Consider the following 13,895-nt stretch of genomic DNA (forward strand, 5'->3'; position numbering starts at 1 on the left):
CTGGCCCCTCGTTCAGGAGAAAGAACAAGAAACTCATCGCTCATATCAGTGTACTGTTGATCCTGACGCCTACTCACATCTGAACTCTCAGGTGGTGCATCACGCCCGGCAACGCGAGCCCTTAAATGTGACTGCAACTTCTTCACTTGTTGCCTCTTCCTTCTGTAATTGCGGTTCTTTTTGTTCAGAGTTCGAGCACGTGCAATACTAGAATTCAGGTGTTGCTTGACGTTTTCCAGTTCTTGAAGGAGTTCAGCTTCGGTAGTATGTGTAGTTTTGGTTTTGAACACTGAGAGGCGTTGCTTATAGCCGGTGTTCAGAACGGCTCCTGGGAATTTCAGTAACTTCCTAGCATCCGTCATTAATGCTTGACACTCTCCCCTAGCCCTTGCATCCACGTACTTCTGAACTTTCTTGGCGTCATCTAAGTCTGAGGAGTGGTCTGCCTGGTACACATACATGTTGGAGCCAAAGCTTGAAACTACAACTGGTGGTAATGAACCAAACCAAAAAACAAAAGGCTCCATTTGCTTTGCGTCAGCCTTCGGTCCATAGTTGGTGAAGCCCCCATCTGCACGAGATGTACACTGGTTAGCACTTCACCACACCACATTATCAGCCAAAAAAAAAGTGCCGAGGAGACAGATCATGAGTAGATTCTGATGACTGATGACGAGCAGCGAAGATGGGAGGAGGGTCGAGTCCCACTGGGCGTGCCATTTGTTTTAATGCGAGATAAATATCAAATTTATCCGTGTTGGCGTTTTAAGTGCGGGCGTGCCAGTATACGAGTGTATACGAATTAAAACAAAATAAAATAAAGCACACAAAATTATGCGGAGAAACTTGTAGTCTTTATTGCTGAAGATATACAAATCTCATTTTTACATGCTCTTGGTATAGCATCTGACATATAAAAGACAATTGCGTAATTCTCGACTCCTAGAACCTCGAAGGGATCTCTAGTTAATTACATTCATAGCATATCTATGAAAGACCTCCGATTAAGCTGCCTCAAACGGTCATCATCATTATCAAACTCCTGGCTTCTGTCTCCAAGGCAAAAAGAATATGCAAACGCTCTGAGCAAAAAAAAATAATCTCGCCATGCTAAAAATTTATGGATTCATGCACCAAATCAAACAAGGGATATAGATCAAGTCTCAAAGAGAAAATAAAGTGGATCGTTCGGCCTCATCGGTCACGAACATGATGTATCCTGCCTCGTCGGCCAGGAAGTGTATGTAAGTTTCGGCCTCGTCGGTCGCGGAAGAAAGTGTATTGAGCATGGACTTGAAGATGAACCCTCATCTGATTGAGAAACATGGTTCTGCAGAATTTTGTCAATGGCGTCTTGTTTATTCCAGAGTAGGTAGCCATGTCTTTATTAATATTGGATTATCTCATGATGAGAAACCATCCTTTGTATATCACGTGACCCCCTTGCTACCTCTGAATATATGAATATGTATGCTGAACGATGATGTTGACTTTTTTTTTACAGCTATATTGCTTTCCCTTGTAACTCCATACCATGAAATGTTTACGGCGACGATTGAAGCGTCAGGTAGAGCCACGAAACATCATAACCTTCCCTTTTCCTTTTACTGATCAAACCATAAACATCCGTGGCGACGACTTGATCGCCATGTAGAGCCACGGGATGCCATCAAACTGTTTTTCTGTAGATCGGGTGATAGAACGTCCGCGGCGACGATTAGATCGTCATGTAGAGCCGCGGATGCCGCCGAATTCTTTCTATAGATCAAACAAGGAAACACCCGCGACGACGATTAGATCGCCATGTAGAGCCGCGGGACACCGCCGATTTTTGTTGTAGATCAAACGATGAGATATCCACGACGACGACTAGATCGTCATGTAGAGCCGCGGGACACCGCCGATTTTTGTTGTAGATCAAACGATGAGACATCCACGGCGACGATTAGATCGCCATGTAGAGCTGCGAGATGCCACAAAAAGAAGTGAACAAAGAGAAGAAAAATAAATAAAAGAGATAAATGATCATATGCAACCTTCATATGATTTACTCACCATATGGCTGTGCCATCGACGCCGGCCACGGAGGGAAACGCCAGACGAAAAATGAAGATGTGTGTATGTGTGAGTGCTGGGATGGAGATGATACGAAGTGTGTGTGTGTGTGTTGAATGGTGGTGAGATGAGCGTGTAAATGGTGCGTGCGTTGTGAGTGAGCTGAACCCCCTTTGCAGTCACTAGAGCAGCCCTTTTATAGCATCGTCTCCACCGGCGAATAGATAAAAAGATAAGTACGAGAGATTAGCATCGTCGCCGCTGCCGTTAATACTTAGTAACAAACCATATCTTATCTCTAGTCTCTCGATGTTGTTGAACCGAGAAAACAACAAACTCTTGGCCAATACTTATCTCTTCGTGGATCTAGTCAAGTCCAATTGATTTAGCTTTTTTTATCTCCAGCCGCTACACACCTTGCTTTGTACCAGTTTAAATATATACGCGTCCAACTAGCCGGTGGCATCGTACAAGATTTCGTTCACGTTATACGCACCAGACGTTATTGCTGGGATAGCTGCTGATCAGTGGGTCCGTGCATGCACATGTGGTTCATTCTATTGGCAAACTAGCTGATCCAATAAACGATTTGACCCATACAAGTGAATATGCGTCAACGTGACTAGACCAGATAATTATTAAATATATATATTTGCCTCGCATGATGAGAGAAAAAAAAATGGAGTCAAACAAATGCCCCTCGCCAAGTTGAGTTCAAATGCGAAGCAATTTGGACTTAACTTGGCGAAATATTTCCATACCTCATCTGGAAAAGTCAATCTCAACTGTCCGAGATAACTGAGACACCCAAACCATCGTAGAGACTCAAAGCCTCCTTTAGATCCGCAACAACTCAGCCAACCTGCAGATTCTATATCAACAACCATCATTATCTTAAACTGACTGTACTATAAATACCCATGCACTCCTCGGCTCAGCCCTTAAAACTTTTCTCCCAAGTTCCTGATATACGCAGCCGCACCCCAATCCACGCAGCAGAACAAGGCTTCCTCCATCGTAACTCTCAGGTAAAGCTGAATATCTTGTTTTTGCAATTGCTTTCTCTCTCCTTTTAATAGATTATATATGGGTGCTAGCATTGTCAGCTAGCAATCTTCTGTAAAACGATCTATACTAGATTTCAGCCAAACTGCAGTTGAAGGCGGAAAAAAAGTAGAGTTGACAATGCAAACTTCTTGATTGGTTAAAGGCCACGGTTGCTCACTAGGCGGCTCTGCATAGAGCGATCAAGCTAAAACAGATCTTGCGCCAAGTACAGCCACAGCTGTAATTATCCCGAGGACAGGGGCGTCGTCTGCTGTACTTTGTATGTAGTAGTCTTCGTTAGGCTGAGTCGAAGGGACAGTTGACAAGAGATAGCAACCTGAAGCACAACGATTTCATCTGCTGCACTTGCATCACGGATTTCCACCAGATTGTTCTGAAACCAAAGGAAGTTGCTGGAACTAGCGCATGTATTCGCATCATCATAGCTTGCCACTGGATGTCGTCCTTCTTATTGATTGCATAGTCTTCGTCAGGTTCAGTTTCACTCAGTTGAATATCTTTGAGAAATATTGCGCTGTGTCATGACAGATTCACACCTTGATAAAGTGTCCCAGTAGATGGCAAAGGTGGCATATTGTCGCTTCAGAAACTTATCGAGTACGATGCCTAAATATTGAAACTGAATTATATGACTGCCTTTTTTTTTATCCGTTTGACAGTACCACCATCTACCCACATCTCTGTTGTAACCATTTTTTTTACTCTTATGCAGTTAAGAAATCTTCCTTGTTCTTGTTGAATGCATAATAATTTCTTTCGGCACCATGGGAGCAGGCCCTTTGCAGATCGGGAAGGGCCTAGGGAAGAATACGACGGGCATATCATCGCTGGGGAGCGACTGCAAAGGAACAAAGACGACCACCACAGTTTCGGTCGTGGGAGGGGTGGTTATAATCCTCTGTTTTACCGCCACAATTTCAGTCATGGAAGGAGAGGCTATAATCATCGGCACTACCGCCACAATTTCAGTCGTGGTAGGGTAAACCACAATTCTTTGCCTTACCGTCACACTGTTACTCGGGATTTTAGAACAGAACATTCTTCTGATTACGATCGTCAGCACAAGTCTGAACTTGACATCTCTGATATGAGTGATAAACGCACGAAAAGCACTACAGAGGGTGGATCCTTGGCTCAAAGAGAAAAACAGAAGGTAAATGCAAACCTACTTCTCCACCAGTCCGTATATTTTATATGCTATTCCCTTTCTTACTTAAACTCCCCTTTTTTTTTAAAAAGAAGGCTCGTCAAGGCCGTGCTTCCTCTCAAACTGAAACTAGCCACATCAGTGATGGTGGCACAGATATCGACAAAAGCGCAGGCGACGATGGTGAGGGCGTCATTTGGGAAGAATCGCATGAGGTTTATAATGATGACGCACTGAAGTTACTTGATGTTGACAAAGATATTGAGGATGATGATATTGAGCCTTACATTACTGAAGCCGCTAACTTATTGGGCTTTGAGCGCACACATAGGTTGAAGATCCAAGCCGTGCCCCTTGACAAATGCAAAGTCCCCACACCTCCTCAACAGTTAACGAACAAAGTCCTCCGTTTTGAAGGATTTCAGTATAAAAATGAACTTGTTACAGCAGATCAGGACACAACTTTTGTTGTTTTAGAGCCAATTTCAAAAGAGGCGCCATCAATCATTATTAACACCCTGGCACAGGAGTTCATACGCAATCCTGCGAAGCAGTGGCATAACGATTCTTCCCTTCAACTTTGTACTGCAATCCCCTATAACCATAAATTGTTGCTTTGGGCTCGGATGATGCTCATATCAGAGGAAGACAAGGAAATGTTGCTCAAGGCTGATATCTTCCGTGGTGTATTGGCATCTCTTTATCATGTTCCGATCAATCCTTCACTACTTGCTGCCTTTCTTACATTTTGGAACACTGACGGACATACCTTGATTACTTCTCAAGGGGAGATGGGCTATCCCCTTATAGCTATGTATGATGCTATGGGCATTCCAATTTCTGGGCACCTTTATGAGGAATATTTCCCATTGCCGTCTGAAGTTTCAGAGATTGTAAAAGTCCTTCACTCAGCCTATGCTGATATCTGGGTGTTGCATCAGAATGGAAGCTCTTGTAAAGTCACTCTTCAAAATTGGTTGGATTATTTTATAGGTATGAAAATAATATATATATTTTTACATATACTTCTATTCAACCATAGTGTCTTAACCTGGACGGCATATATCATTGTAGGAGAAGATCTCGGAGCTGTTGGCAAAACTGAAGCAAGGGTGCCAAGTCATTTCTATGCTGATCCTGAAGATCCCTTGCTCTCTCATCTAGAGTTTCGTACGTTGTCTTTGCAGAAACGCTGGTCGGCTAGATTTGGCAACCATGTAATTTTTTACAAGCAGACATATGAACGAGAAATATACCGTGCCGCCTTCATCGCAGCTTGGCTATGCACATACTGTGTTCCTATCAATATGGGGTCCTTTATTCGGCCGGAGGTCTTCTGTGCTGCAGCTAGACTTGCTCAAGGGATCCGTCTTGCGATTGGTACGGCAAGCATGGCCTATCTTTACCAAAGTCTTGATAATGTTTGTCAAGAGATTATAGCCGGATCAAAGTCAGCAAGTGAGTGCCAACTGCCATTACCTGCACATTTTATTATGGGCTGGTTCTCCTCTTATTGGAAAATGACACCTTCACAACCAGCGGTGAATCCAAAAATTACTCACTTCCCGCCGTTCGTGACGGACGCATGGAGAATCACATCTACAGCAATTGATCTGTTCAAAGCCCATCAGTTGTTCCTTGACTCAGCTGCAGATAGCAAATCTCTGCTTTCCTTATCTTTCTTGGGGAAATCTCGCATACGTTTCCCTCAGTCAGAGTCTGAATTTTTGATAAGTGATGCACGAGAAGCCACAGATGGTGGACGCCGTACTATCCGTATTACAACTATCGACATGCTAATCAGTTGTGGTGTGGGTGCTGTTACACATACTCAATGTCAACTCCATCACAACTTGGTATATTCCCCTCATCGTTTTGCTCGGATGCATGGGTGTGATCAAGATGTCCCTGACTTCCTGATGGAAGGACCCAATGGAGAATATCTTCTGCAGTTTTCTAGTTATTTGAAGGGCACCCGTGAGGAAACAATTGAGCACCTTCAGCGACGACACCTGGCTTACTACTTTCCAACCAGTCATCAGCTTCATTTACAGCCCTTGTCACGGCGAACCAAGCGCTCTATTGAGTATGTGACGTGGTGTACATCAGCACTTGGTTTCCTCACTAAAGCTGATATGATCTGTTCAGGTCAAGAACCATCATCTGCTCTCCAGAAAGGGGAGATTGAAATACCTTCTAACACAGGTACATATTCCTCTTGTAGCATTTTCTTTAAGTCTAGCTAACAAAAAATATATTTGGCTGTAGCAATTTCACGTACATTGAAGATCCAGAAGAAAAATTCAACAAAGATGAATCTTGCCTCCACTAGTGACGAAGGAAATAAGGCAGCCCCTAATTCAGGTAACTGCAGAATTTCATTGTTCATACTAATGTCATGCTGCTGTTCTCTTGTCTTTTCAGGTGATAACATTTTTTTAATACAGGTGTTCCTACCATCGGCGGCGTCACCAAACAGAAGAGGACTCGAGCTAGTTGCCGTAACAAGAAAAATAAAATGGCCCCTGAATGTAAAAGATATTCCTCTTCACTGAAAACTAACTATTCTTTATTGAAACATTGCAAGTCGAGCAGTGTACTGATCATAAAAATTGTATCCCCTTTGTAGCTTCACTCGAGCCTGCCACTGTCCATTCATCGATAGAAAATCCTCAGGTTTCAGATATCAAGACAAATATGACTTCGCCCGGATTAGGTAATGAGAATTGTTTCTTAGCATTAAATGACTGTCTTTTGTATGTTCTAAACTTGCTCCTGTCACAACCATGTATATCTATGAACAGAACAAATAGCTGCCAAACAGTCTGACACACTGCCTACTGGAAAGAGAAACAAATCCAAAGCGATGGCTGCTCGATTCCTCAGAATTTCCCATGCTCTCATAACTGATCACGGCATAAAGAAGGATGTGGTTACTACTGACTCTCGTGATCCTATATCCGCTGACAGCGGAATGTCACCACCCCAAGAGACCAACATTCTTCAGACAGTTGGAGAAAAACGTTCCTCCCCTCACCGTGTAGCTGAAGCAGAGAAATGTAGCTTGGAGAACCTCAACACTGAAGACAAACATCTGGATGTGACACTTGAACATGCAGACCAACAGCATGATAGCCCCCTGAAGAAACAGCGTTTGGATCGTCCAGGTAACTAGACCAAAGTTTGTTGTTTTGGTAGTACTAACATATAATGTAAGCACGCAAAATCTGCCCCGCTCACTGAACTTTTCTCATTTCTCATTCCAGGTGGAGAACATGACTTGGAGATGGCTTTGTCCAAAGCCGCAACACTGAAGTCCAGTATGGACCAGACCATAAAACGCTTTTTGGAGAACGTTGGTGATGAATTCATCAGCCTTAAATGCAATTCCGAGCCGAAGGAGCTCAACAAATATAAGGGACGTAGCAGGATTGTGGTGCCCCAGTATGCTGACCCTAGTCTGAGAGATATGATGGTCTATGTTCAGTCTGACCTTAAGAAGATTCAGAAGTGGATCGCTGCACCGATATTGGACAAAGTTGCTTTGAGTACACGGATTGCAACAATCTTGAACCGGTGGAGAACCATGTTACAAACCAAAATCCCGCAGGAGGTACAGGAACTCATGAATGAGTTAGAGTGCTTAAAGATGAATCTTGATAGCAAGTCAGATCATGTTGTTCCCTTTAGTATTTCCAATCTGCAAGGAGATGAAGAGCATATCAAAGAGCAGTTAAAAATGGGTAAGAAGTCTCGTGAGTCCATCATGGTGGGATACGACTCTCTTAAGGATTACGGCAACGTATGGGGCAGCCTCGAGGATGAAGTGAAGAAAAGGAAAGAGGAATATCTCGAAAAGATCAAGGAGCTGAACAATGCCATAGGAATCGCCAGATCCAAGCTCTCCCTGGAAAAGGAGTATGAAACTAGGCTCATTCAGCTTCACGGCCAGTATGACGAAATAATGAGCGAAGCACACACTTCCGTCTCTCGTTTGGAAGAAACCCTGGCACAAGGAAGTTCCTGCTTGGAGAGCATTCATAAGGCTATTGGGGAAGCTGGGAGCCAAGGTGACTCTGAACTTCCTTCTGGTCTGCGTGAGCAACTCAAGTTCATGGAATCCTGCGCAGTGGAAGGTGTCGAACAGGATGACGAGTAAAACCATATTCAGCGTGTTCCTTTTACTTCAAAATCATTCATGCTTTTTTTTCTCTTTTTTTTAAGAAAGCTCGCGTCGTAGTTTGCTTTTGTCAGCTGCTGGATTTATCACTGTAATCCGCCTTATTATTTATCAATAAAGGAACACATTCCTCTCTGCTATCGCTGTTATACTTGTACATTTTTTTTACTATATGCTTTATATGACTGAATTCCTTTGTGGGACTCCTTATTCTTGAGCATGAAACGGCAAAACCAGGCTAAACTCTTGGTCAACGGAAACATGTCTTTTGAGAAACGTGCAAGAATGGCTTTCTTGTGCTGTATGTCCATCCTAACCTTCTGTACTAGTAATTGTGAAGTATCATATTATCGACTTTATTCAACAAAATTATTGCTTGATTGCCATCATGTAAATAGAAATAATATTGGGTGAGAACACAGCGAAATTCCCTGCCGTGCTGCAATGTCGATCGTGGCTCATAGCGTAAAACCATACTATAAGCTGACAGTATACATATTATTCAGGCTGAATCAGTAGCAGGTGAGGCCATAGCGAAAATCCATGCTGCGACCACGCCATGAAAAATCAAAATATCCAATTGAGACCACGATGGTGCCAGCCAAAAGGATGATTGTACTTAATGACTGTCATGGTATGTATAATCCGGATTCTGGCGAAGTACCATGCCATTATCGTGAACTTCTCTGCGACCATGCTACTGCTTTGGTGCCAACCAAAGAATTCCATGCCTAATCATTAAAAGCAAAATAATCTTGAGTTGGGGCGAAAGAACCTGCCCTAATTCAAGGGAAATTATCAATTCTACTGCGACTATTACATGCTCATAGTGCCAGCCAGTGGAATCGAATAGTTGCTGGGTTACGGCGAACACCATGCCACTCCCAATTTTTTTTAAAAAGTCATCATAGCGAAGAAGGTTTAGAACCAAATAAAGTATGATTACCTCAAATCGCAATTTAAAATACATACATGTCTTGCACCACTAAATGCCATAAGACTGAATAAAAAGAGATAAAAGGCAGGAAAAAAAACACAGTGATGGCAAACAGAGTTATACGAACACCTTGTTTTTTTTGTTTGTTGGTTGGTTTGTGGGCTCCACCTTCAATTGTTAGACTATGAGGTGACCCACGAGTAAAGTTGCAAGGGATTCATATGCCTTTCATATGCCCAAGTGATCATCGGCCCGGACCTCGTGGTCGACGTATAGAAGTGTGGATTCAGACTTCTCATGGCTGTCATTGCTTTGTATAACTCCTATTTTTATTTATCACCCTTCATGAATGCTCTCCTCAGATGCAGTTCTCATGAACATGTCTCTTGGACTTTAAACTCCACACCCAAAATTGTTGCTCTGCCTGACCTCACTCAGGCGATCAAATCCACACGCAACTAAAACTCATGTGCCACAGTCTGAACATTGGGAAGGGGAGTCCTTTATTTTATTTTAGGGCGAACTGTGGCCCTTTTTGTTTTATTTAAAAAATTTAGATGAAAAAATTAATCCATGATCAGCAATGAGGATGCTGTATGGACACCAAGAGAAAAAACTTTCTTTTTATTACATTCTCCTGAACTTGCCCTTGGGCTGCTAGGCAAAATACTTCTTGAGGAACTTGCCATTGATAGGAGGCATTGGACGCACACCCTCTTGATCAATGAGTTGATAAGCGCCACCATCATAAACCTGTTCAATAACATATGGCCCCTCCCATTTGGGCTCAAATTTTCCTTTACCTTTTCCTATGAGCACAATAGGACGCCGAAGAACCAGCACCAGTTCTCCTTTTCTAAAAACTCGCGGCTTGACGAGTTTATCGTAGGCTCGTACCATATTCTTGCGATAAAGCTCAAGATTTTGAAGTACACGTAGACGCCCCTCTTCAATAGCGTCTAACTCCTGGTACCGTAATTTGACTTGTTCATCTTCTGTCAGCTCATCACGTATCGCCACACGGAGCGACGGTATTTCAACCTCAAGTGGTAAGACAGCCTCGCTTCCGAAAACAAGAGCATATGGCGTACTCTGTGTTGGTGTGCGAACAGTAACACGGTATGCCCATAAAGCTTCAAAAAGACGATCATGCCAATCTTTTCTATGTTTTGTCACTGTCTTCTTTAATATCTTTCCAAGAGTTTTATTGAATGCCTCAATCAACCCATTGGCTTGTGCATAGTATCCCGTAGTATAATTCCAATGAATTTTGTACTTCTCAATAAACTTGTACATCTTATGTGATTTGAAGGCCTGGCCGTTATCAGAAGTAATACGCTGAGGAACTCCAAAACGATAAATGATATTTCGCTCGATAGAATTTGATGACATTACTAGTTTTCACCTCACGTAATGGTACTGCTTCGGCCCACCTTGAGAAGTAATCTGTGGCTGCCAAGATGAAACGGTGACCTTCAGCAGATGGCGGATCAAAGGGACCAATTACATCGATGCCCCAAGCATCGAATGGCCAAGAAGGGACGGTCGGGTGTACTGGAACAGGTGGCCGGTGCTTGAAGTCTCCATGTATTTGACACATGTGACATGCTTTGGCAGCATCTAAGCAGTCAGTCATGATCTTTGGCCAATAGTACCCAGCTAGCCTGATGCTATGGTACATCTTAGCTCCGCTCTGATGTCCACCACATACTCCAGAGTGCACTTCCTTCAATATACTATTTGCCTCATCCCGCGACACGCAGCGGAGAAGAACCCCGTCAAAAGATCTTCTAAACAGAATACCGGCTTTCAACAAATAGGAGGGAGCTCGACGCAATAGTTGTCGCCTTGCCACTGGATCATTAGGATGGATGCCATGATTGAAGTAATCAAAAAAGGATTTACGCCAATCATCTTCTTCAACATTAGCAACAACGACAACATTTACTTCATGTTCCTCTTGTACAAGTTCAAGAACAGCAGGAAGGAGCCATCGCTCCTCTACTCTGACATGAGCGGACTCATTATTAGGAAAAATTAGTGCAGCTGCGAGTTTTGCCAATGCATCCGCCGATGCATTTTCACCTCGTGGAATGTGATCAACTTGGATAAATTCAAATTTTTTTATTAGTCCCTGGGCAGCAAGACAGTAAGGTACCAACTCTTGCTTGCGTACTTCATAAATACCATTAATCTGCCTAACAATTAACTGCGAGTCACCATAAACGTGGAGAGTCTGAATATTCATTGAGAGTGCTAAAAGCAAACCAAATATAAGCGCTTCATACTCTGCTTCATTATTCGAACATTCCTCTTTGAGAAGGGCAAATGAATGGTAGAATGTCTCACCCATAGGGCCTTTAAACACCACGCCTGCTCCTGCTCTCCTTCTAGGTGCTCCGTCAAGATCTTTCTCTGTGCGGGCAGCCCCATCAAAATACAACTCCCATGTACTTGAGGTGACGTTGAATATTTCCTCGTCGGGAAGATCAGTCACCAATGGTGAATCATCAGGCACAGGATGTGCTGCAAGGAAATCTGCCAGCACTTGACCCTTGACCGCTTTTTGTGGTACGTAAGTGATGTCGAACTCCATCATTAGAACTGCCCATTTGCCAAGTCTTCCTAAAAGTGCAGGTTGACTGAGAACATACTTCACAGGATCAGCTCTAGCAATCAGTTGAATTTCATGAGCTAGCGTGTAATGTCTTACTTTCTTCAAGGAAAAAATTAAAGCAAGGCATAATTTCTCAATACCTGTGTAATTTTGCTCTGCTCCCACCATGGTACGACTGAGGTAATAGCATGCTGCCTCCTTCCCTTCATCATTGTGTTGTGCGAGGAGGGCACCTACAGAAGAATCTTGAGCTGCGATGTAAAGTATAAGCGGCCGTCCTTTAACAGGTGCTGCTAGAATAGGGGGATTCAGTAAATACCGTTTAATGCTTTCAAAGGCATTTTGACACTGCTCGTCCCAGTTGAATGGTGCACCCTTCTTCATGAGTTTGGAGAATGGCTGGATTCGCCCCGAGAGATTCGATATGAAACGCCGAATATATGCCAGCTTTCCCTGCAAAGATTTCAACTCCTTTAAATTTTGTGGAGGTGGCATTTGGACAATTTCTTTAATTCTTTTTGGCTGAATCTCTATACCATGATGGTGGACAATAAAACCAAGAAACACACCTGACTGAACAGCGAAAGCACATTTGCGAGGGTTCATCTTCAATTGATGCTTCCTCAATCTTTCAAACACGACCTGAAGATCCTCCATGTGTCTTCCTTGTTCTCTACTCTTTACTACCATATCATCAATGTAACACTCAACAGACCGATGTATGAGATCACCAAGCACGTGAGTCATGGCCCTCTGGTAGGTAAGTTCTAAAAGCCGTGTCGATGGCATCATGTTCATCCATCTTAATCTGATTATATCCAGAAAATCCATCCATGAATGAAAGAGCACCATATCCTGTAGTTGAATCAATCACCATCTCCGTCATTGGGATGGGGAAGTCATCCTTAGGGCAAGCCCGATTGAGATCACGAAAATCGACACAGATTCGTATTTGCCCATTCTTCTTCTCTACTGGCACAATATTGGCCAGCCATCGAGGATATCGTACTTCTTTTATGAAACCCGCGGCAATCAGTTTATCCACTTCATCTACTATTTGATCCTGCAACTCAGGACGAAAGCGCCTTGGTAATTGCTTTACTGGACGAAATTGTGGATCGATTGCTAATTTGTGTGTAGCAACTTGAGGGTCAAGTCCAGGCATTTCTTTATATGACCAAGCAAAACAATCCCGATATTCCATCAGGAATGCCATGTACATTTCTCGCTCTTCATAGGTAAGGGATGCACTGACATATGTAGGTCTGGGGTCTTCCTCGGTACCTAAATTGATTTCAACTAACTCATCAATAGTAAGCTGAATATCATCTTCGAGTTGCTGGGGAGCAGGAGCAGCATCGAGAACCTCTCCATGAGCCACCGGCATGGCCTCATGCATCTTGGAGAGGAGATATTGTTTATTTCTCAAACCTTCACAAGCATTTGCCGCGGCTTCAAAGGAACGTGGTTGATACGGACATGAATATATTGGCATAAGCTCGTTGTCATCTGAAGATGCTTCATCTAAACCAAGATAATCTTCATTTCTAACCGAAGAGGTCACGCAACTATTAACTCGTTGTACCATACATAAATCTTCATCATCATCTGAAGAAGCGGCCTCATTATAACCAAGACCATACTTTGGTTGAACTGTACTTCTCTTCCTAATTAAATTCTCCGCTTGTTCCCACCATTCTTCACAAACAACTGGTGGTGGTGGTAGCCTGCTATTTGGTTGTACCAAAATTCCTGCCTTTTTTAATAATGGAATCATCCTGTCCTCAACTTTCATAGTCATGAGTGCTTCTTCAATGGCAAAAACCCGATCAGACTGCTTATATATGTCATCACATGGTCGCTTTTCTGGGACCTTATAAAAAATAGTAGG

Source organism: Triticum aestivum, chromosome 1B (assembly GCF_018294505.1).
Source record: "Triticum aestivum cultivar Chinese Spring chromosome 1B, IWGSC CS RefSeq v2.1, whole genome shotgun sequence".
Lineage (NCBI taxonomy): Eukaryota > Viridiplantae > Streptophyta > Magnoliopsida > Poales > Poaceae > Triticum > Triticum aestivum.